General features: G+C 39.7%; 3 long non-coding RNA genes across 4 annotated transcripts; all 3 read right to left on the reverse strand.

The window, feature by feature from the left end:
* Positions 1-447: 447 nt before the first annotated feature.
* On the reverse strand, positions 448-7677 carry LOC137487435 (uncharacterized). 2 transcript variants are annotated; one of them, XR_012390669.1, is made up of 9 exons: positions 7471-7677; positions 6237-6348; positions 6082-6144; positions 5776-5871; positions 4576-4710; positions 4002-4099; positions 3358-3437; positions 3184-3265; positions 448-3009 (listed from the first exon to the last, which is right to left on the reverse strand). It is a non-coding gene; the product is annotated as an uncharacterized lncRNA (long non-coding RNA). The 2 variants fall into 2 exon arrangements; XR_012390667.1 differs by lacking the exon at positions 7471-7677 and having other exon boundaries at positions 6237-7414.
* Positions 7678-15491: 7814 nt separating this feature from the next.
* LOC141377792 (uncharacterized) lies at positions 15492-17807 on the reverse strand. The gene is made up of 3 exons (XR_012390673.1): positions 15943-17807; positions 15660-15847; positions 15492-15561 (listed from the first exon to the last, which is right to left on the reverse strand). It is a non-coding gene; the product is annotated as an uncharacterized lncRNA (long non-coding RNA).
* Positions 17808-20037: 2230 nt separating this feature from the next.
* LOC141377794 (uncharacterized) lies at positions 20038-22058 on the reverse strand. Its single transcript, XR_012390674.1, has 3 exons — positions 20553-22058; positions 20270-20457; positions 20038-20171 (listed from the first exon to the last, which is right to left on the reverse strand). It is a non-coding gene; the product is annotated as an uncharacterized lncRNA (long non-coding RNA).
* Between the last annotated feature and the right edge of the window lie 2065 nt (positions 22059-24123).

Below are 24123 nucleotides of genomic sequence, written 5' to 3' on the forward strand. Positions count from 1 at the left end.
GACTTAGTATTGACATTGCTATTTTGTATTTTTTAACACGCAGGGCCATTGGAAACGCACACAACTACAATGAAGAAGAGATGGTGGTCAACTTTATCAAAACATTTTGTGCTTTTGGATTATTGTATTTACTCAACCTGGAAAACAACAGTTTTGTAAATGTGAATACTTGTAGTAGATGCAGTTTCACGAGCTTGAAATTTCTTTTGAAGATTGTTTTTCTTTAATTCTTGAAACTTTTGTGCGTTTCTTTCTGTTCTGGAATCATCTGTCAACAGGGCTAAGTAATCCTCTGTTTAGATATGATGGTGTTTTGACGTTTTAAGTATGTTTAATGAAATGGTTTGACCATTAAGAATGTGGTTTTATGAGTTCAGATGAGCTTTTCAGGAATGGTATTGTTCAGGTGACTGTGTTTGTAATGTAAAGACACTGCACAACAAAGTTGAGGATCCAAATGCAGCTTTATTATGAGAATAGTCAGGCAAGCAATGGTCAAAACAGGGGTCAAACAGATGCATGCAGAAAATTCAGAGTCATGGTCAATAAACAAGCGAATGGTCAGTACAGGTAGCAAGTAATGTAAACAAACAGAACAAAGCAAATGCAAAGGCGTTGTAATGTTCGCAATATAGTATAACAAGACTCAGCAACTGTGACTAGACGGCTTTTAAAGTCCAAGTAGTCAGTTCATAATGATTCTCTGGGTTCATGTATGCAAGGGTGTGTAATCAAACTGAAACAGAAACAGGTGTGAGTGTGTGGTGCATAACAGGATTTGTAGTACTTTTGGTGGCAGATTTGTAGTAGTCCAGCCATTTATATGGGCTATATTGCTATTGATTGACAACACTAAACAATGGTTGAAGTAGCCTCACAAAAATACTGACATTTTATGGTGTTTTGGACATTTTTGCACATATCAGTGAAAATATTAAATACATTTCAGCTTTGTGTATATTTTGAGAAATAAAATGTATGACTTTATAATACTTTATAGAAAAGTTCAGTGTATTCATTATGTTAATGTATTTTTACAATAGTGTCTGTTTAATAAAAATAAATACATGTGGTAGTGTTTAGTGTATCAATATATTATACACTAGTAACACTACATATATTATACACATATTACATTTCTATATTTTATTATTCATTTTCTTTTTGGACAATGGGGAATAAACAATTCAGTAAAGTTGCTTTAGCAACGTCAACTTATCAATACACATTTTTAAATTAGGTGAAGCTTAAAAAGCATGCTACAACCATTTAAAATATTCATTTGAGCCAATAACATAAGGGCAGACTTGATGGTTTTTCAATAGGCTCAACACATTATTTCTCACTGAGCCAATGTTGACAGGCTGTAGCTACAATTGAAAAAAATAAGAATTTTGCTGAATTTCTTTTGGTCCAATTGAAAAATTTAGATGTGACCAGCCCCTAAAAATGAGTTTGGGCAGTCATTGTTTTTTTTACAGTGTATATTGTGTTGGGGTAATGCATTGCAAGTTATTTAATATTATTACTTTTCTAGATAACAAGTAGCACATTATTTTAAACAATTAAGCAATAATATTTGAGTTGTCTCGATGCTCATTTTCCTTCACTAATATGACGAAAAGTATCAAACATTGCTTGTGTGTTGTTAATTGCAGAGCTCCTCTGTCTAAAAAGAAAAAAAAATCCTGTAAGTTCTGAAAGAGATCAAGACTGCAAAGTAACACAAAAAATAACGTAACACATTACTTTCTATAAAATGTAACTGAGTAATGCAACTAGTTACTTTTTGGGGGGAGTAACTCAATATTGTAATGCATTACTTTCTAAAGTAACTTTCTCCAGCAACACTGATGGTTCATAACATATTTTCAAAGCAACTGGCAACATTTATCATAATCACATATCCAATAATAAAAAATGCAATTAACTTCATTTGTTGAAAGTTCTCTAGTCAAATTCATTGAGCCACTGCAAAAAAAAAAAAAAAAATGCATGCAAGTGCTGTTTAACACAAAAAACACATTTTAGGAAGATATTTAAATATATGAATATTCAGCTTAAAGTGCAATTTAAAGAGTTAACTAGATTAAACTAGGCCAAGTCAGGTTAAAAATAAGAAAAGTAAACAAAGTGATAAGAAACACTGTGACAATTTCCTTGCTCTGTTAAACATAACTTGGGATATATTTTGAAAATGAATTGAAATTTCAAAAGAGGGTGAATAATTTTGCCTACAAATGTATCTCGTCCATATTTTATACTAACCTTTGAACAAGCTCTAGTGTGGCATTGATTGACTTGATATATAGATAATATATTAAGCATATTAAAGGAACAGACACACTTTAGATATGATTTGAAACATATTTTTCAAACAAAACAAAAGCGCACACATCAATCTTAATGTAATTGCAAAAACAAAGTCAGAACACCAAGGATCCAAATATCTTTTTTTTTACTTTAAAAAGCTCAAGACATTTCTATTGTCCCTGATATGAATTGACAGGTGAAAACAGCTCTGAAAAAAAAAACAAATTCACAACGTGGGCCCTGACAGTGGAGGTTTGCATGTGGAACGCTATACAGTGCTATGTGAGGGGCACAAGAGTGGTTTTCTGCACACATGCGTCAGTTTGTTTTTCGATGAACTACATTGCTTTATTTACACATGCATGTGCCCCTGTAAATGGGGTCTTGCGACACCCCTGGTGAGTCTGCTGCTCCTGATGCTCTTCTGAGTCTCCCTTTTCTGCCTGTTGTGTGTTCATTATCTACAATTGAAATTACTGCCACAAGAAAGACATCTATCTAACAATCTATGCCCACCACCACCCCCTTCCTCTTGGAAGGACATCTATCTACCATCCGACCAGCCTACCATCCATCCATCCATTCATTATTCTATTCATGCATCATTTCATCAATGCAAGAAATACTTAACCGGACCATCAGTTTGCAGTCACTGCTGAGGTGTGATTCCCATTTCTCCACATGCCCCAGTCTAATCTGCGAAAGACAAAAACAAGAGAAACAGAGCTCTACTTACTGGCTGACCTCCAGCAATAAACAGTGTTCCCCAGTGTTTTTCAGATAAATATTCACCATTCCGCTTGTGTGTCCATTACCTACAATGTAAATAACAGCCACAGACAAGACATCTATCTAACAATCTATGCCCACCACTACCCCCTTCCTCTTGAAAGGACATCCATCCATCCACCCATCCGTGTGTTTCCATGTCCCTCCACATGCTTCTGCCAATCTGCCAAAGAGAAAGAAGTCAAGTCTTTAAATAATCTTAATACATTTCTTTGGAAACTAACTACAATATTCAGTCGGTTCAAGCTATTCTACCTGCTTCCTGAGCTCCAGGATTTACAGTATATCTCCACCGTTTCTCTTGTGAGTCTCTTCTTCTGCTCCACTCCTCCAACCTGCAAAAGACAAAATCTGCATCTGAAATGGCACACTATACACTATGAACTTAAACACTATGTACTTACACACTCAACAGGATAGCATATGAATGTGGTGTCGTCCCAAATTGATCCCTAATGGTTATTTACTAATAAATTCAAACCCTTTCCCAGAGGATGTTTGACGGTTCCCAAATCAGTGAAACAAATGACCAAACTATCAGATAATACCTGCCATGAGTATAACCACATTCACCATCAGGAAGTAGCATAATCACTCTCAGAGAGTTTTGCTTTTATAATCCAAAATAAAGTTAACCTTTTGAGCAGCTGATAGCTCCATCCCTTCTGCGACGTGATCAAAACTGCATCTGTTGAGTGTATGAAGTGTCCAACAGTCCACACTTTTGTTTAACGGTTAAATAAGTGCATCATCCGGGAATTTAAAGTGCCCTTAATCTCTTTAGAATAAAATACTTACTACTCACACTTCTTACATTATTTATACTACAAAATGGCGCAGAATAGTGAATAAGTTTGCGATTTAGGATGCACCAATAGACAGCACTGAAAGAGCTCTACCTGCTGTTCTTCAGCATTTTTAAGATAAATGTCCAGCGATGCTCTTGTGATTCTCCCTCTTCTGCCTGCTCGCTCTTCATAACCTGAAAAAGAAAAACCTGACACAGACAGGCCTATTTACTCTCTATACCAGGGGTCACCAACATGGTGCCCGCGGGCACCAGGTAGCCCGCGAGGATCACATGTGTTGCCCGCAGGCCTGTTCTAAAACTAGCTCACCATAGCACCACTTACCAATAAGCTTCATCTAATATAGAAGTAATCATTTAAAAATGTAAATATTTGCAGAGATATATAAAAATAAAGTGTTGCACATTGATACATTAAATACAGGAAATACCTACCCAGTTAAATCATTGTTGATAACTTTTGTGAGAATCATTAACATGATCAGTGTCTTCACATGGATGAATATCATTAATTATTACCAAAAACATGAAGTATAATTAAAAGTAAATTGAGCAAATTTGTTATTTGAGAAGTGTTTATCAAACTGGTAGCCCTTCACATTAATCGGTACCCAAGAAGTAGCTCTCAGTTTCATAAAGGTTGGTGACCCCTGCTCTATACCAACCACCACTGCTTCATCTTGGAAGGACGTCCACCGATTCACCAATCCATCCGTTTTATTTTTTAAATAAATTCCTGATCATCCAGTCGTTGCTGAGGTGTGTGATTCCCTCCATTTCTCCATGTGCTCCATTTCAATCTGCAAAATACAGTAGAAAGATGTCAAGTCATTCATTTATCTTAACACCATTCTTTGGGAGTTTCATCTGCCATTGTCACCAGTCTGGTTCTGTTGTAACATTCACAAATAATATTTCACAGCTATAAGTAAATACTCTACAAGATGACAATCCATAAACTTAGATATGATAAATGTGTTACAATAATCAGTAAAACTGGCAATAAAACCAATAACAATCAAAAGCTACAAATGTTGAACAGGTCGACAGCATAAACTACAAACAAATAACATAACAGTAATATGGAATATATGTTAAAGTTATAAATAACTATCTGCAAATGTTAAGTTAGATAGCAATATACAAATGAGGCATAAAAACAGACAGAAAATACTGTATCTATCTCTGTGTATCTGAAGGAAATATCCGACCATCACTTACTGTCACTGTAAGACCAGGTTCTCCACCCACTGAAGCACCACGAGCACCCTCACCTGAGTCTAATTAGACACACACCTGACAATCATCATCGCAGCACTATAAAAGACTGCACTCACATTCACTCAGTGTTCAGCTTCTTCCCTAGTAAAGAAAGGCCTGAAGTCGCTATACACTGTCAGTGTTGATTCTTAGATATTAGTCTACTTACTGTCACGGTACGGATTGAAAACAGGAACAAAAACGGGAGTAGAATCCAAGTGCAGATTTAATATTGTATTGTGCAGTGACAGAGAACAAAGATCCAAAAATCAAAGTGACAAAACAGCAAACAAAACAAACAAACGAGGAACTCAAACAGATTAAACTAGAACTAGACTTTGACAACTATGACAAGATACAAGCTGGAATCAGGAACACATACCAACAAGGATGAACTGATGAACAGAGGATGAATGACTGAATAAATAGTCCAGGTAATCAACGGTGAAAAGAGACAGCTGTGGTTGCAAATCAGTGTATATGAAAGACCGGGTGTGTGCGCGAAAGAATGTATGGATATGTAGTTCTTAAGCCACTGTAGTTCGCTGGGAGTTGCTGGCGAACTACACTGGCATCTGGTGTACAAACACAGTCATGACACTTACGTCTTCTCTGTCTTCCATGTCTCTACTAGTGTGATGTCTCCTGGTTCCTCGTCTGGTTTTCATCCTGTTTGCCGTCTGTGGTAACAGTCTCCAAGCCTGCACAAATATCCAATTTATGTTCATGGACTATTGTCTGCATCAATATAATTACCTGCTTATACTCACCTGCCATCCTGTAAATAAACATTGTTTATATTATTCACCTGAATCTCTTCCTTTCTGTGACAATCTGTTAACAACTAAATATATCATTTAAAAATGTCTTATAAAGTTGATTTGATTCTACTTAAAAATGTAAGGCAGTACCTGATTTATTACGATGTACTTGTCATTACTGAGGTGTGTTTCCCTCTTCCTCCACATGCCAATCTGCCAAAGAGAAAGATATCAAGTCTTTAATTAATCTAAATACATTTCTTTGGAAACTAACTCCATTGTTCAGTCGATTCAAATCATTCTACCTGCTGCCTCAGCTCCAGGTCTTCAAGTATATCTCCACTGCTCCCCTTGTGAGTCTCCTTCTTCTTCTCCACTCCAACCTGCAAAAAGACAGCCCCAACAAAACGCTCCCAGCTGTTCTCCAGCAGTTTTTAGTTAAATGTCCACCGATTCTCTTGTAATAAATAATAGAAAATTTTGTATAAATAATATAATAGCAATTTGGATTCTCAGTTTGACTAACTGTTATGTTTACATTTATAGTGCATGCACATACTGTATACGTCTTATTTTTTAGGCATATAGTAAATGAATATAGTAAATCTGTGTCTAACCTGTATGTAATTTCTAAAATATTAAATAAAGTTCAGTTTAAGCCACCAGAGAGCAATGTAGTCACAACTTTGTGTCTCAAATTACAAAATAAATCAATATGCTAGACGCCTCATGGTCTGCTTCAGGCCGTTGCTCCGATACATCAACATGGCCGACATTTTAAAAATCCGGTCACTAATGTATTTTAAACAGACGAAACTGAATAGAGGAGCCGCTGTTTTCTCGCATATAAATCCAATAACGCTTATATTTATTAACAGATTATAATTTTATGGTGTGAAAAAACTTCGGTTACCTAGAGGTAAGAATGCTAAAACTTGTTATGCTCGAACTAATATTATAAAGCATAAAGAGAACTGCATTATCAATAAATATGTCTGATTTACCAAAAGTAGTGGAATCCTCTTTTATCTTACAGTTTTATACGTAGCAATAAAGAGTATTGACAGATATTTTATAGAATAAAACAGACAGCCTGTGCATGTGTGTGTTAATGCCTAAATCATTGTTTTCTGTCTTAAGATAAGTGTAACTCTCTATAAATAACAGCATAAAGCATCAGAGTAGATGAGACAGTAATTGTTGAACAGTAATTTACCATTTATTATTACAGTCACTACCTGTAATAGCTACATAAAGTCAATTACTTTCATTTATTCTTTGTGCTACACAATTTCATACAAATTCTACTTGCTTTACAGTAAAATACTGTTTCTGTTTACTACAGCACAACACTGGCTATTTTAGGGTTATTTACCGCATAATCTACAGCAAGAGTTAACAGTCTACAATTTAAATAACTGTAACAGAGAAGACATCTAACAATCTATGCCCACCTCCACCCCCTTCCTTTTGGAAGGACATCTACTGTCTGTTTTTCATTTATTAATTCATTCATCCACAAATTCAGGAAATACCAACCTCTAACCATCAGTTTCCAGTCATTGCTGAGTTGTGTGATTCCTATTTGTCTCCACATGCTGCACTCCAGTCAAAGACAAGACAAACTGAGCTCTACATGCTTGCTGAACTCCAGCATGGCACAAGATGTTCTCCAGTGTTCTTCAGATAAATCTCCACCTTTCCTTCTTCTCTCTGTTGTGTGTCTGTTACTTGAAAAAGAAACACCTACCACAGACAAGACATCTAGCTAACTATCTAAGCCCACCACCACCCCCTTCCTCTTGGAAGGACATCTATTATTCATTCATTCATCCACCCATCCATTCAAGAAATACCTAACCGGACCATCAGTTTGCAGTCATTGCTGAGGTGTGATTCCCATTTCTCCACATGCCCCAGTCTAACCAGGAAAGACAAAAACAAGAGAAACAGAGCTCTACTTGCTGGCTAATCTCCAGCATTAGACAAAGAGTTCTCCAGTGTTCTTTAGAGAAATATTTACCATTCCTGTCATGAATCTGGTTTGTTGATTGTCAATCTTTTCCCTTCTGTGTTTCTCCTACCAGCTGTCAGCGCTTGCAATCAGCGCGAGCGCTGATCAGCAGTCACCTGTTCTCGCTTTGTCATTATTGACACTCCTATATCTACCTCCCTATTTTCTCCCTCTGTTGTCAGATTATTGTTACTCTGTGCGTTTGCTCTCTGTGTATTAGTCTTTACCAATATCAGATCTCATCATCATTTGTCTCGTCTCGTCTGGTTGTCGATCATCCCTCCTGTGTTCATCGTTTCATGTTGAGATTGCCGCAGCTTGCTTACTCACCTGTTGACTGTGCTCTGACCATCAGCACCCGGAGGTCAGTGGTTCCCGCATCGCTGTGGTGGGCAAGGACCGATCGGCTCTCTCCCTCTCTCGCCCCGGGCCGTGGGTGTTCCCTTTTGAGTTTGCTTTGAAGAACCAGATCTGTGTATTTCATCTGAAGTACTGACAGACTGCCTTTGTTGAATTTGCTATTAAAGTCAGAGTTGAACTGCACAAACCTCTCTATTGATTCTGTTCCTTGACAGAATAATCTGACCACTAACAATGGATTCGGCTGAGGGGGGCTCTCTGCGCTCTGCGGTTGAGCTCCAGGGAGCGATGATCGGCCGCCAAGAAGATGTACTCTCCGCCGCCCGGCATGCCGTGGACAGTCTTTCGGCTCAGGTAATTGAGCTCACCAACCAGCTGCACAGATTTCGCCCTTGGGGTCTGTCCAACGCTGCCGCCGACCACCATCCCACATCTGAACCCCGCGTGAACAATCCCACACGATATGCGGGTCAACCCTCTGAATGTTGGTCTTTCCTGACCCAGTGTGAGGTAGTGTTCTCGCTACAGCCATCTACCTATGCCACCGATCGCTCCCGAGTGGCATTTGTTCTCTCTTTGCTCACTAGACGGGCAAGAGAATGGGGAGCCGCCGTATGGGAGGCTGAATCTGACTGCTGCTCTCACTACGCCTCTTTTAAGGAGGAGATGTTGAAGGTTTTCGACAGATGCGCGCTGGGGAGAGAGGCTTCCCGTCAGCTCCGCCATGGTAGTCGATCCGCGGCTGATTTTGCCATCCAGTTCCACACCCTGGCGGCGACCAGTGAATGGAACGAGCCAGCCCTTGTCGCTCGCTTTTTGGATGGTCTCTCCTCCGAATTGAAGGAGGAGGTTTTTTCTCACGAACTACCCTCTTGTCTGGACTCCCTTATAGAGAGGGCGATTCGCCTGGATAAGCGGTTGGAGTTGTGTCGCCGCTCCAGAGGTCCACCTGAAGAGAGGAGGATGTCTCTCTTCTCCCGTTCTCCCGCTCCCACCCCCCCTCCAGAGCCCGTGGAGGTGGGTGGTCTACATTTCTCTACAGCTGAGCGTCAACGCCGCCTGACCAACAGGCTCTGCATGTACTGTGGGGCCGCTGATCATTTCTTTGGCAAGTGCCTGGTAAAAGGGCAAGCTCGCCAGTGGACCGGGGAGTTCTGGCGAGCGCGATATCCTTATCCCCCACTCCACTGCGGCGAACTACTCTCCCTGCTGTACTGCAACATGGTGGCACCTCCACTTCCTGCGAGCCGTTTATCAACTCAGGAGCTGAAGGGTACTTCATGGACGAGGCGTGGGCATTACGTCATGGTATTCCCTCCATTGAGATGGACAAGCCACCTCCGGTGTACGCACTCAAAGGACAACTCTTGCACCGGGTTCGACGTATAACCATGCCTGTGAGTCTCACTGTCTCTGGAAATCATCAAGAGACAATAAGATTTTTTTTATTTGACTCTGTCTTTTCTCCATTAATACTCGGCCACCCCTGGCTGTCTAAACATAATCCCCACATTGTCTGGTCCGATGGTACTGTTATGTCGTGGAGTCTTACCTGTCATGATAAATGTCTTGTCTCCGCTGTTCCTCCTGTCTCTTCTGTCTCTGTGTTGCAGGACGAACAAGGTGATTTGTCAGGCGTGCCACGCGTATCATTTGGTCCGTATTAAGGCCGGGCACGAGTGGAAAACCGGGTTTAATACGCCGCTCGGTCACTCGAATATAGGGTCCTTCCCTTCAGGCTGGTAAACGCCCCTTCTGTATTCCAAGCCCTAGTAAATGACGTGCTTAGGGACATGCTGAACATCTTCGTTTTTGTCTTCCTTGATGATATTTTAATTTTTTCCCTTTCGCTCGTGACCCATATCCATCACGTTCGCCGCGTACTACAACGCCTGTTAGAGAATCGACTTTTCGTAAAAGCAGAAAAATGTATTTTCCATGCGGACTCGGTTCCGTTTCTAGGCTATATAGTCTCCGCCAAGGGTATTAGCATGGACCCAGCCAAAGTACATGCAGTAACTGACTGGCCCGTCCCGGAGACACGCACTGCTCTCCAGAGATTTTTGGGTTTTGCAAACTTTTACCGGCGGTTTATCCGAAACTTTAGCCAAGTTGTTGCGCCGTTAACTGCTCTTACCTCCACGAAGTCTGATTTCGTGTGGACTCACGCTGCCCAAACTGCGTTTGACAAACTTAAGCATTTATTTTCATCTGCGCCCATCCTTGTTACGCCCGACCCCTCCCGACAGTTTATTGTGGAGGTGGACGCATCCAGCTCCGGTGTGGGAGTCGTTCTCTCGCAACGTTCAGTCACCGATAATAAAGTCCACCCTTGTGTCTTCTTTTCTCATAAGCTCTCGCCCGCTGAGCGTAATTATGACGTGGGTAATCGTGAACTCTTAGCCATTTGGTTAGCTGTAGGCGAATGGCGACACTGGTTTGAAGGGGCAGCTGTACCGTTTGAGGTCTGGACTGACCATCGCAACTTGACGTACATCCGTACTGCTAAGAGGCTCAATGCTCGACAGGCGCGATGGGCGTTATTCTTTGGGCGATTTGACTTCACCATCTCTTATCGTCCAGGTTCTAAAAACGTCAAACCAGATGCGCTATCACGTCTGTTCAACCCCTCCAACAACGACTCCAGTCCAGAACCCATTCTTGCTAAAGGCTGTGTTGTCGGAGCCTTAGTCTGGGGTATCGAACGTAAGGTTAAACGAGCTCTCACACGGGTTACAACCCCTCAGAGATGCCCTGAGAATAAATTATTCATCCCCAAGCCTTTACATTCGGCTGTGCTCCGCTGGGCACACGCCTCCAAATTAGTAGCCCACCCGGGGGTTAAAGGCACCCTAACCGCGATCCGTCAACGTTTCTGGTGGCCGTCTATCATACGCGACACTCGTTATTTTGTCATGTCTTGCCCAGTTTGCGCTCAATCCAAGAGTAGTAACCTTCCTCCCTCGGGTCTCCTCAGACCGCTACCCATTCCCTCCCGCCCGTGGTCTCACATCGCCTTAGACTTCGTTACGGGGTTACCACCTTCAGCGAACAATACCGTTATCCTTACAGTAGTCGATTGCTTCTCTAAGTCCGCTCACTTTATTCCCGCTCCCAAACTCCCCTCTGCGAAAGAAACTGCCGTACTGGTTTTCAACCATGTCTTTAGAATCCATGGGTTACCAGTAAACACTGTTTCTGACAGAGGTCCGCAATTCACTTCGTGTTTCTGGCGAGAATTCTGCCGACAGATAGGGGCTACTGCCAGTCTGTCATCAGGCTTTCACCCTCAAACTAATGGGCAAGCCGAACGCTTAAATCAAATTCTCGGTCACCTCCTCCGCACCTTAGCAGCGCGGAATCCCTCCTCGTGGAGCAAACAGTTAGGCTGGGCTGAATATGCGTACAACTCCAATCCTACGTCATCAACTGGGCTTACCCATTTCCACTGTTGTCTGGGTTACCAACCTCCGCTATTCTCCCCCCAAGAACGGGAGGCGTCGGTTCCATCGGTACAGGCGTACATTAGCAACTGCCGTAACATTTGGAAAACCGTACACTCCACGTTATTAAAGCCCCGAGAAACTACTCGTCGCAATGCAAATCGTTGCAGCATCAAGGCTCCTAGATATATTCGCGGCCAAAGAGTCTGGCTTTCCACCCGCCACCTTCCCCTCCAGTCCCAATCACGCAAACTAGCTCCCAAATTTATTGGTCCTTATACCATTATTAAGATCATCAATCCTACTGCAGTTCAACTGCACTTACATCACTCGCTTTGTCGCATCCACCCGATATTCTACGTTTCATGTATTAAACCTGTCATCCGCGCTCCCAACCTCCCACCCCCTGCCTCTGCTCCTATCCTTATTGATGACGTTCCTGCTTATAAGGTCAAGAAGATCTTAGCTTCCCGCCGTCGCGGACGTGGTATTCAATATCTGATTGACTGGAAGGGCTATGGTCCTGAGAAGAGAAGTTGGGTCTTGGCTCGGGACATCCTGGATCGCTCGCTCATCGATGACTTCTCTCGCTCGCGCCAGTCAACTTCAGCGTTGAACTGCACAAACCTCTCTATTGATTCTGTTCCCTGACAATTCCGCTTGTGAGTCTCCTTCTTCTGTCTGTTGTGATTCAATTACCTACAATGTAAATAACAGCCACAGACAAGGCATCTATCTAACAATCTATGCCCACCACCACCCCCTTTCTCTTGGAAGGACATCCATCCATGCACCCATCCGTGTGTTTCCCTGTTTCTCCACATGCTCCATGCCATTCTGCCAAAGAGAAAGATTTCAAGTCTATAATTATTCTTAATTCATTTCTTTGAAAACTAACTCTAACATTGATTAATCTGTTCAAGCAGTTCTACCTGCTTTCTGAGCTCCAGGTCTTCCAGTATATCTCCACCGTTTCCCTTGTGAGTGTTCTGCTCCACTCCAATCTGCAAAAACCAAAGACAGCCCCAACAAAACCCTACTGCTGTTCCTCAGCAGTTTTTAGATAAACGTCCACCGATTCTCTAGTGATTCTCCCTCTTCTGCCTGCTCTCCATTAGCTGAAAAAGGAAAACCCGGACACAGAAGAGGCCTATCTAACTATCTACACCAGTGGCTCTCAGAGTATAAAAAAATAAAAAATATCTGAACGCTCTTTTATCTTTTGACAAGTACAATTACAGCATTGTCGGTTCCCTGTACTGTATGATCACACCATTGAGATTACGCGTGCATCACAACATCAAATGTTAAGAATCTAGAAAATTGTGGAGCTCTCGAGCAGACACGCACTAGAGAAATGCTTCTGCAGACCAGTCCTGCTGACATTTTAGTAACTGAAAACTCAGGTTTTTCCCCATGCTGCATCACTGGTAAAATAATGATCACAAACGTGTTAACGTGTCTTCATAGTTTTGTAAAATAAAGCGTGTTTTCTATATATAGCCTAAAGTCATTCGTTTTGTAAATGGCCTAATATTTAATCATATTATCACATTGTCGGTGATAATGTTTTAGCTGTTTAGCAGATTCATGGCCACATAACGCTGGGTCAGTTGTAACAACAACTTGCTAGTAACATCAGTGAAATGTTTCCACCAACGCCAAGCAGATTTAAACCTGTATTTATATCATTGTAATTTCAGTATTCCTACAGCTTTTGAAGAGGAGGAAGTCAAAGTCATTTGAGTTCAGTGTTTGACCTCTGTCAGCTCATGAAGCCTGCACACACAAATAGTGTTCAATTGTTGAAGCTGATGCACATTTTCTTAAGCTTTGTAACACAGACACACACAAATGATAATGAAAGCTCAGTCATAAATCTTATTTTATAACGTTACATCTCACCCCGGTGAACGTCTGATTTTACATTTTACCACGGGGTGTGTTACAACTAACCAAGACTGTGGGCTGAATTGTAACATTTCACTCCTCCTGTATGAAAATAAAAAGTGTTCACATTTTCTGTTTGTGCTGCAGAAATACCGTATTTGCCATTTAATAGCAGACACTCGTAACTCAAGACCTCAAAGACATAGAGAAATATAACAGAAGTACAACTATCCCTGCTCTCCCCCACACAAATATGTCATATGTACATGCAGCATATTTTTCCAAATGTTAAAAATGGTTTAGATATGATATGAGGTTCAAGCTCATTTCCAGGTTTTGATGAATATAGGCTACTATATGCTAATACTTTACCTTTAAGTACAGCATTTTATTTATTTACTTTTGTCTATTGTACCAACAGAACTGATTTTAATAAATTTTTAAATTCATGTTTATTGAAACGTAAGCACACTACAGTGTAGTACCTGTTCCTGGAGATCTACCTTCCTGCAGAGTTCACCAGCAACCCTGATCAAACACACCTGTCTTTAATTACCAAGAGCTCCTTCAGATCCTATTTAGTTGGTTTAGTTGTGTTTGATCAGGGTTGGAGCTAAGCTCTGCAGAAAGGTAGATCTCCGGGAACAGGGTTGAGCACCCCTGGTTTAAACAATTTCTAATGTTTAAAGTGTCTGACATTATTTTATAAATAAATCTGCCTTGTTTTTGAACTGTGCAGCGCTGTAGCTGAGTAAATAGGCCTACTACGCCACTATATTTCAATGCTAATCATTAGGTGCTACATGGAGAGACAAATTCTTTCTGAGGTGAAAAAGTTTGAGAACCACTGATCTATACCAAACGACATCCCTTTCATCTTGTAAGGACGTCCATCGATGCACCCGTCCATCTGGTTTTTCTATTTGAAATTCCTGACCATCCAGTTGTTGCTGAGGTGTGTGATTCCCTCTTTTTCTCCATGTGCTCCATTCCAATCTGCAAAATACAACAGTAATATGGATTATATGTTAAAGCTGACAGCATACAAATACATTATGACTATCTATCTATTAGAAATACCTGAATATCACTCTGTAAAAATGTATTTGTATCATTTTAAAACATTTTAAAAAGCTGATTTAATTCAACTTAAAAATGTAAGGCAGTACCTGATTTATTATGATGTACTTGTCATTACTGAAGTGTGTTTCCCTCTTCCTCCACATGCCAATCTGCCAAAGAGAAACATATAATGTCTTTAATTAATCTCAATGCATTTCTTTGGAAATTAACTCTGTTCAGTCAGTTCAAGCCATTTTACCTGTTTGCTGAGCTCCAGGTCTTCCAGTATATCTCCACTGTTTCACTGTGAGTCTCAGGGGTGTTGCTTTATATAAAACTGTACTGGAGCATTTAAAAAACTGCTACAGAGAAGACATCTAACAATCTATGCCCACCTCCACCCCCTTCCTTTTGGAAGGACATCTACTGTATTTTTCATTCATTCATTCATCCATCAATTCAGGAAATAATAACCTCTAACCATCAGTTTTCAGTCATTGCTGAGTTGTGTGATTCCTGTTTGTCTCCACATGCTGCACTCCAGTCAAAGACAAGACAAAATGAGCTCTACATGATTGCTGAACTCCAGCAATGCACAAGATGTTCTCCAGTGTTCTTCAGATAAATCTCCACCTTTCCTTCTTCTCTCTGTTGTGTGTCTGTTACTTGAAAAAGAAACACCTACCACAGACAAGACATCTAGCTAACTATCTAAGCCCACCACCACCCCCTTCATCTTGGAAGGACATCTATTCTTCATTCATTCATCCACCCATCCATTCAAGAAACACCTAACCGGACCATCAGTTTGCAGTCATTGCTGAGGTGTGATTCCCATTTCTCCACATGCCCCAGTCTAATCTGCGAAAGACAAAAACAAGAGAAACAGAGCTCTACTTGCTGGCTGATCTCCAGCAATACACAAAGAGTTCTCCAGTGTTCTTTAGATAAATATTCACCATTCCGCTTGTAAGTCTCCTTTTCTGCCTTTAGTGATTTCACTACCTAATAACAGCCACAGACAAGACATCTATCTAACAATCTATGCCCACCACCACCCCCTTCCTCTTGGAAAGACATCCATCCATCTATCCATCCATCCACCATTCTGTGTGTTTCCCTGTTTCTCCACATGCTCCATGCCATTCTGCCAAAGAGAAAGATTTCAAGTCTATAATTAATCTCAATACATTTCTTTGTAAACTAACTCTAACATTGATTAATCTGTTCAAGCAGTTCTACCTGCTTTCTGAGCTCCAGGTCTTCCAGTATATCTCCACCGTTTCCCTTGTGAGTGTTCTGCTCCACTCCAATCTGCAAAAAACAAAGACAGCCCCAACAAAACCCTACTGCTGTTCCTCAGCAGTTTTTAGATAAACATCCACCGATTCTCTAGTGATTCTCCCTCTTCTGCCTGCTCTCCATTAGCTGAAAAAGGAAAAACCGGACACAGAGGAGGCCTATCTAACTATCTACACCAGTGGCTCTCAAAGTATGATACGCAGGCTTCCTTCTAGAGGTACGCTGAGGAATCACTAAATAATAAAAATAAAAAATATCTGAACACTCTTTTATCTTTTGACAAGTACGATTACAGCATTGGCTGTTCCCTGTACTGTATGATCACACCATTGAGATTACGCGTGCATCACGTCATCAGATGCTAAGAATCTAGAAAATTGTGGAGCTCGCGAGCAGATACGCAATAGAGAAGTGCTTCTGCAGACCAGTCCTGCTGACATTTCAGTTACTGCAAACTCAGGAATTTCCCCATGCTGCATCACTGGTAAAATAATGATCACAAACGTGTTAACGTGTCTTCATAGTTGTGTAAAATAATGCGTGTTTTCGATATATAGCCCGCTGTGGCTTTCGGTTCACTTTGTTACCTCAGATTTAAATAAATATGAATGAGTTTCAAATGGTGCGAGCCGCAGAACATTAACTTAAGTGAATTTGCCATGCTTGAAAAAATTAAAGTTAGTCTCTGTGTGCACAGACGGAGCACCTGCGAACCCTACCCGAGTCGGCCTGAAAACAGTGGTCGGGTGCACAGTTTACTAGGGGTGCTCTGATCGATCGGCCGGAGATCGGTATTGGCTGATAATCACATTTTACAACTCAGTCGGTACTCGTTGATTTGGCCGATCTCATGAACCAATCGCAAGTGTTTGTTTACGAGTTTACAACAAACATGGAGGAAGATGCACGAGTGTGCCCGAGTTATGCATCAGCAGCGCTACAACACATGAACAATGTTTCCAAATTGCATTGTTAGTCCATTTTATATCTGTTTTATCTAATTTTGTTTTGTAAAGCTGCTTCTGACCATTACATGTATGCAACAACCTTAATTTATTATCTTAGGTAAGGCGAGATCTCATACTTTAAGGGTAATTGTGCTTATGCAATGGCAAAAGTGTTATAAAGCGGTACTCTGTATCGGCCAGTTGCCATGACAAGGAATCGGTAGTCAGTTTCTGCTGCAAAAATCCGCTGATCAGGGGTGCGTTTCCCAAAACCATCGTTAGCCAACTAAGGTCGCAAGTTCATTCCCTATTCATTTAGAACATTTTAACATTCAAAGTTAAAATTATTAAAAGTAAAAAAGCATTAAGGTCATCTCTCTTAGGTGTAATTTGCTTTCAAACTATTTATATAGTTCAGTTTTAGCGATCTTCATGTTTACAATTGTGCTCCCTTTGTAGTACACTATGAAAACTTTGATGTCATTTTGAACACAGCCTAATGGCGAAAGCTACAGGTGACCTATTATTTAAAAGCGGAATTTATGTTACGTCTCTAAAGCTTGTGAAAACAAAAAGCATACCTTAATTCTTTTCATTTGTAGTGGGTTATTTATTAAGTATCTGTACGGTATATGACAAGGGCCAGCTGGTTAGAACTTTCTGCAGTGGTTTACATGTGTCAAATCGTAAAAGTACACTTTTCGTAGACTTAATAATAATAATAATAATCATCATCATCATCATTAATATTATTCTAAAAGTACGATTTTTTCATTTCTAATATATATTAAATATAAAATTTAATTTTATAATATATAGTGTCATTATTTCATTATTTATTTATATGAGTTATATGATATTAGAGTATGTGTTAGCTTGTAAGTGATATGTTTTATAATAAAATATGTAATGGACAACTTCTCAATAATATTAGTAAAGCAAACTTGGGTCCTATATGTGCCATTTACATATATTTCAGTCAATATGGAAAGCGAGTGCATGTTTTTACCAAATCTAAAATTGGATTTTATTTTAAATGTGTGTGCGTATAAAACAATATAATTTACACAAAGAAATTATCGTTTTTTCTCTAAAGAAGTTGTTACTCTATCCAGTTTAGAGCATCATTATGAGCGTTTTACGTTTAACGTGGTTCAAGCGATGGATCTGCGACAGAGAAACTATGGGTTTTGGGTAACACTCGTCACTACATAGTTCTTTACCCAAACGATGCATCGTACTATGATAGTTCAGCCGCGAGTTACATCGTTGTTTGGGAAACGCACCCCAGAGCATTTCTACAGTTTACGCAATCTCCACCGTTTACTTAAGATGTGATCACGATTCCACCAAATCATGGAAATGCTGCAAGTATGAATTGATAAATCACGTATGAATTGGTCAAACAGTGTATTTATAATCACTTGCTTTTCTAACACGCATACTGTAAATGACGCACTGTAGGCAGATCTAATCTCTTATTGAAATATGTAATTGTGATATATTTTATTCCATATATATATTTAATTGTCATATATTTAAAATACAAGTTCATGTTTGGATTTCAAGGGGGAGACCAGGGATAGTTGTAACACTTCCAATCTCTACAACCAGGAACCAGTTATAAATCAGTTGATTCACTTCACACATGCTCATATTAGTCCTCATATCACATATGAAAGAGTCCTGTGACACACAGCAGATATTAGACAGGAGAAACTACTTTTCAGCTAAAAAAGTCATATTTGTTAAATTGAATTATTTTTGAGATAGAATGCCTGATTTGTGGTTAAAGCCATGTCATTCATGTGTCTGTGTGTGGATATATTTAATCATATTATCACATTGTCGGTGGTAATGTTTTAGCTGTTTAGCAGATTCATGGCCACATAACGCTGGGTCAGTTGTAACAACAACTTGCTAGTAACATCAGTGAAATGTTTCCACCAACCCCAAGCAGATTTAAACCTGTATTTATATCATTGTAATTTCAGTATTCCTACAGCTCTTGAAGAGGAGGAAGTCAAAGTCGTTTGAGTTCAGTGTTTGACCTCTGTGGGCTCATGAAGCCTGCACACACAAATAGTGTTTAATTGTTTAAGCTGATGCACATTTGCACATTTCCTTCAGCTTTGTAACACAGACACACACAAATGATAACGAAAGCTCAGTCATAATTCTTATTTTATAATGTTACATCTCACCCAGGTAAAAATCTGAATTAACATCTCACCACGGGGTGTGTTACAACTAACCCAGACTGTGAGCTGAATCGTAACATTTCACTCCTCCTGTATGAAAATAAAAAGTGTTCACATTTTCTGTTTGTGCTGCAGAAATAACGTATTTGCCATTTAATAGCAGACACTCGTAACTCAAGACCTCAAAGACATAGAGAAATATAACAGAAGTACAACTATCCCTGCTCTCCCCCACACAAATATGTCATATGTACATGCAGCATATTTTTCCAAATGTTAAAAATGGTTTAGATATGATATGAGGTCCAAACTCATTTCCAGGTTTTAATGAATATAGGCTACTATATGCTAATACTTTACCTTTAAGTAATGCATTTTATTTATTTACTTTTGTCGATTTTACGAACAGAACTGATTTTAATTAATTTTTAAATTCATGTTTATTGAAACGTAAGCACACTACAGTGTAGTACCTGTTCCTGGAGATCTACCTTCCTGCAGAGTTCACCAGCAACCCTGATCAAACACACCTGTCTTTAATTACCAAGAGCTCCTTCAGATCCTATTTAGTTGGTTTAGTTGTGTTTGATCAGGGTTGGAGCTTCATTCATCCATCAATTCAGGAAATACCAACCTCTAACCATCAGTTTCCAGTCATTGCTGAGGTGTGTGATTCCTATTTGTCTCCACATGCTGCACTCCAGTCAAAGACAAGACAAACAGAGCTCTGCATGATTGCTGAACTCCAGCAATGCACAAGATGTTCTCCAGTGTTCTTCAGATAAATCTCCACCTTTCCTTCTTCTCTCTGTTGTGTGTCCGTTACTTGAAAAAGAAACACCTACCACAGACAAGACATCTAGCTAACTATCTAAGCCCACCACCACCCCCTTCATCTTGGAAGGACATCTATTATTCATTCATTCATTCACCCATGCATTCAAGAAATACCTAACCAGACCATCAGTTTGCAGTCATTGCTGAGGTGTGATTCCCATTTCTCCACATGCCCCAGTCTAATCTGCGAAAGACAAAAACAAGAGAAACAGAGCTCTACTTGCTGGCTGATCTCCAGCAATACACAAAGAGTTCTCCAGTGTTCTTTAGATAAATATTCACCATTCCGCTTGTGAGTCTCCTTTTTTGCCTGTTGTGATTCCACTACCTAATAACAGCCACAGACAAGACATCTATCTAACAATCTATGCCCACCACCACCCCCTTCCTCTTGGAAAGACATCCATCCATCCATCCATCCATCCACCATTCTATGTGTTTCCCTGTTTCTCCACATGCTCCATGCCATTCTGCCAAAGAGAAAGATTTCAAGTCTATAATTAATCTTAATTCATTTCTTTGTAAACTAACTCTAACATTGATTAATCTGTTCAAGCAGTTCTACCTGCTTTCTGAGCTCCAGGTCTTCCAGTATATCTCCACCGTTTCCCTTGTGAGTGTTCTGCTCCACTCCAATCTGCAAAAAACAAAGACAGCCCCAACAAAACCCTACTGCTGTTCCTCAGCAGTTTTTAGATAAACATCCACCGATTCTCTAGTGATTCTCCCTCTTCTGCCTGCTCTCCATTAGCTGAAAAAGGAAAAAACCGGACACAGAGGAGGCCTATCTAACTATCTACACCAGTGGCTCTCAAAGTATGATACGCAGGCTTCCTTCTAGAGGTACGCTGAGGAATCACTAAATAATAAAAATAAAAAATATCTGAACACTCTTTTATCTTTTGACAAGTAAGATTACAGCATTGTCTGTTCCCTGTACTGTATGATCACACCATTGAGATTACGCGTGCATCACGTCATCAGATGCTAAGAATCTAGAAAATTGTGGAGCTCGCGAGCAGATACGCAATAGAGAAGTGCTTCTGCAGACCAGTCCTGCTGACATTTCAGTTACTGCAAACTCAGGAATTTCCCCATGCTGCATCACTGGTAAAATAATGACCACAAACGTGTTAACGTGTCTTCATAGTTGTGTAAAATAATGCGTGTTTTCGATAAATAGCCCGGTGTGGCTTTCGGTTCACTTTGTTACCTCAGATTTAAATAAATATTAATGTGTTTCAAATGGTGCGAGCCGCAGAACATTAACTTAAGTGAATTTGCCATGCTTGAAAAAATTAAAGTTAGTCTCTGTGTGCACAGACGGAGCACCTGCGAACCCTACTCGAGTCGGCCTGAAAACAGTGTTCGGGTGCACAGTTTACTAGGGGTGCTCTGATCGATCGGCAGGAGATCGGTATCGGCCGATAATCACATTTCACGACTCAGTCGGTACTCGTTGATTTGGCCGATCACATGAACCAATCGCAAGTGTTTGTTTACGAGTTTACAACAAACATGGAGGAAGATGCACGAGTGTGCCCGAGTTATGCATCAGCAGCGCTACAACACATGAACAATGTTTCCAAATTGCATTGTTAGTCCATTTTATATCTGTTTTATCTAATTTTGTTTTGTAAAGCTGCTTCTGACCATTACATGTATGCAACAACCTTAATTTATTATCTTAGGTAAGGCAAGATCTCATACTTTAAGGGTAATTGTGCTTATGCAATGGCAAAAGTGTTATAAAGCGGTACTCGGTATCGGCCAGTTGCCATGACAAGGAATCGGTAGTCAGTTTCTGCTGCAAAAATCCGCTGATCAGGGGTGCGTTTCCCAAAACCATCGTTAGCCAACTAAGGTCGCAAGTTCATTCCCTATTCATTTAAAACATTTTAACATTCAAAGTTAAAAATTATTAAAAGTAAAAAAGCATTAAGGTCATCTCTCTTAGGTGTAATTTGCTTTCAAACTATTTATATAGTTCAGTTTTAGCGATCTTCATGTTTACAATTGTGCTCCCTTTGTAGTACACTATGAAAACTTTGATGTCATTTTGAACACAGCCTCATGGCGAAAGCTACAGGTGACCTATTATTTAAAAGCGGAATTTATGTTACGTCTCTAAAGCTTATGAAACCAAAAAGCATACGTTAATTCTTTTCATTTGTAGTGGGTTATTTATTAAGTATCTGTACGGTATATGACAAGGGCCAGCTGGTTAGAACTTTCTGCAGTGGTTTACATGTGTCAAATTGTAAAAGTACACTTTTCGTAGACTTAATAATAATAATAATCATCATCATCATCATTAATATTATTGTAAAAGTACGATTTTTTCATTTCTAATATATATTAAATATAAAATTTAATTTTATAATATATAGTGTCATTATTTCATTATTTATTTATATGAGTTATATGATATTAGAGTATGTGTTAGCTTGTAAGTGATATGTTTTATAATAAAATATGTAATGGACAACTTCTCAATAATATTAGTAAAGCAAACTTGGGTCCTATATGTGCCATTTACATATATTTCAGTCAATATGGAAAGCGAGTGCATGTTTTTACCAAATCTAAAATTGGATTTTATTTTAAATGTGTGTGCGTGTAAAACAATATAATTTACACAAAGAAATTATCGTTTTTTCTCTAAAGAAGTTGTTACTTCATCCAGTTTAGAGCATCATTATGAGCGTTTTACGTTTACATGGTTCAAGCGATGGATCTGCGACAGAGAAACTATGGGTTTTGGGTAACACTCGTCACTACATTCTTTACCCAAACGATGCATCGTACTATGATAGTTCATCCGCGAGTTAAATCGTTGTTTGGGAATCGCACCCCAGAGCATTTCTACAGTTTACGCAATCTCCAGTTTACTTAAGATGTGATCACGATTCCACCAAATCATGGAAATGCTGCAAGTATGAATTGATAAATCACGTATGAATTGGCCAAACAGTGTATTTGTAATCACTTGCTTTTCTGACACGCATACTGTAAATGACGCACTGTAGGCAGATCTAATCTCTCATCGAAATATGTAATTGTGATATATTTTATTCCATATATATATTTAATTGTCATATATTTAAAATACAAGTTCATGTTTAGATTTCAAGGGGGAGACCAGGGATAGTTGTAACACTTCCAATCTCTACAACCAGGAACTAGTTATAAATCAGTTGATTCACTTCACACATGCTCATATTAGTCCTCATACCACATATAAAAGACTCCTGTGACACACAGCAGATATTAGACAGGAGAAACTACATTTCAGCTAAGAAAGTCATATTTTTTTACTTAAATTATTTTTGAGATAGAATGCCTGATTTGTGGTTAAAGCCATGTCATTTGTGTGTCTGTGTGTGGATATATTTAATCCACATTGTTGGTGGTAATGTTTTAGCTGTTAAGGAGAACAGGTTCATGGCCACATAACGCTGGGTCAGTTGTAACAGCAAAACTCTTGCCAGTAAAATCTAATCTGTATTTTTATATCATTGTAATTTCAGTATTCCTACAGCTCTTGAAGAGAAAGAAGTCAAAGTCGTTTGAGTTCAGTGTTTGACCTCTGTGGGCTCATGAAGCCTGCATACACAAATAGGGCACTATTTTAACGATCCATGCGCAAAGTGCAAAGCGCAAAGCGCCAACGCATTCAGGGCCTGTCACTTTTGTTATTATAAGGATGGAAAAATACGATTTGTGCCATGGCGAAAGGTCTAAAAGTGTCACGGTTGCAGGTTTGTGCGCTCTTCCGGAGTGTCTGTTTGATCATGTTGGTTTGTTTTTGTTCTCCACGTGTATCTGTTTTGATCACGTGTGATGACGGCACTCAGCTGAGCTTGATGAGCCCGCCAGCTGAGGCTCATATTCGGGCCTATATATGGGCCACGTTTTCTGTGTGTCTTTGTCAGTTCGTTATGTGTGCTTATGGTGTGCTGTTCTGTCTGTGTGCTTAGGATCTAAGGACTAATTTTTGGACCCTGTTTCCTGTCTGATTCCTGCTCAATCTCTCCTAGCACTAGCACCACATTCATTACTTGCTTTTTGTTTGACTGTCAATAAATATTATTTTTGTTAAACTCGCACTTGGATCCCCCTGAACATTCCTCACA

The sequence above is a fragment of the Danio rerio genome, chromosome 2 (genome assembly GCF_049306965.1).
Source record: "Danio rerio strain Tuebingen ecotype United States chromosome 2, GRCz12tu, whole genome shotgun sequence".
NCBI classification, from domain to species: Eukaryota; Metazoa; Chordata; class Actinopteri; order Cypriniformes; family Danionidae; genus Danio; species Danio rerio.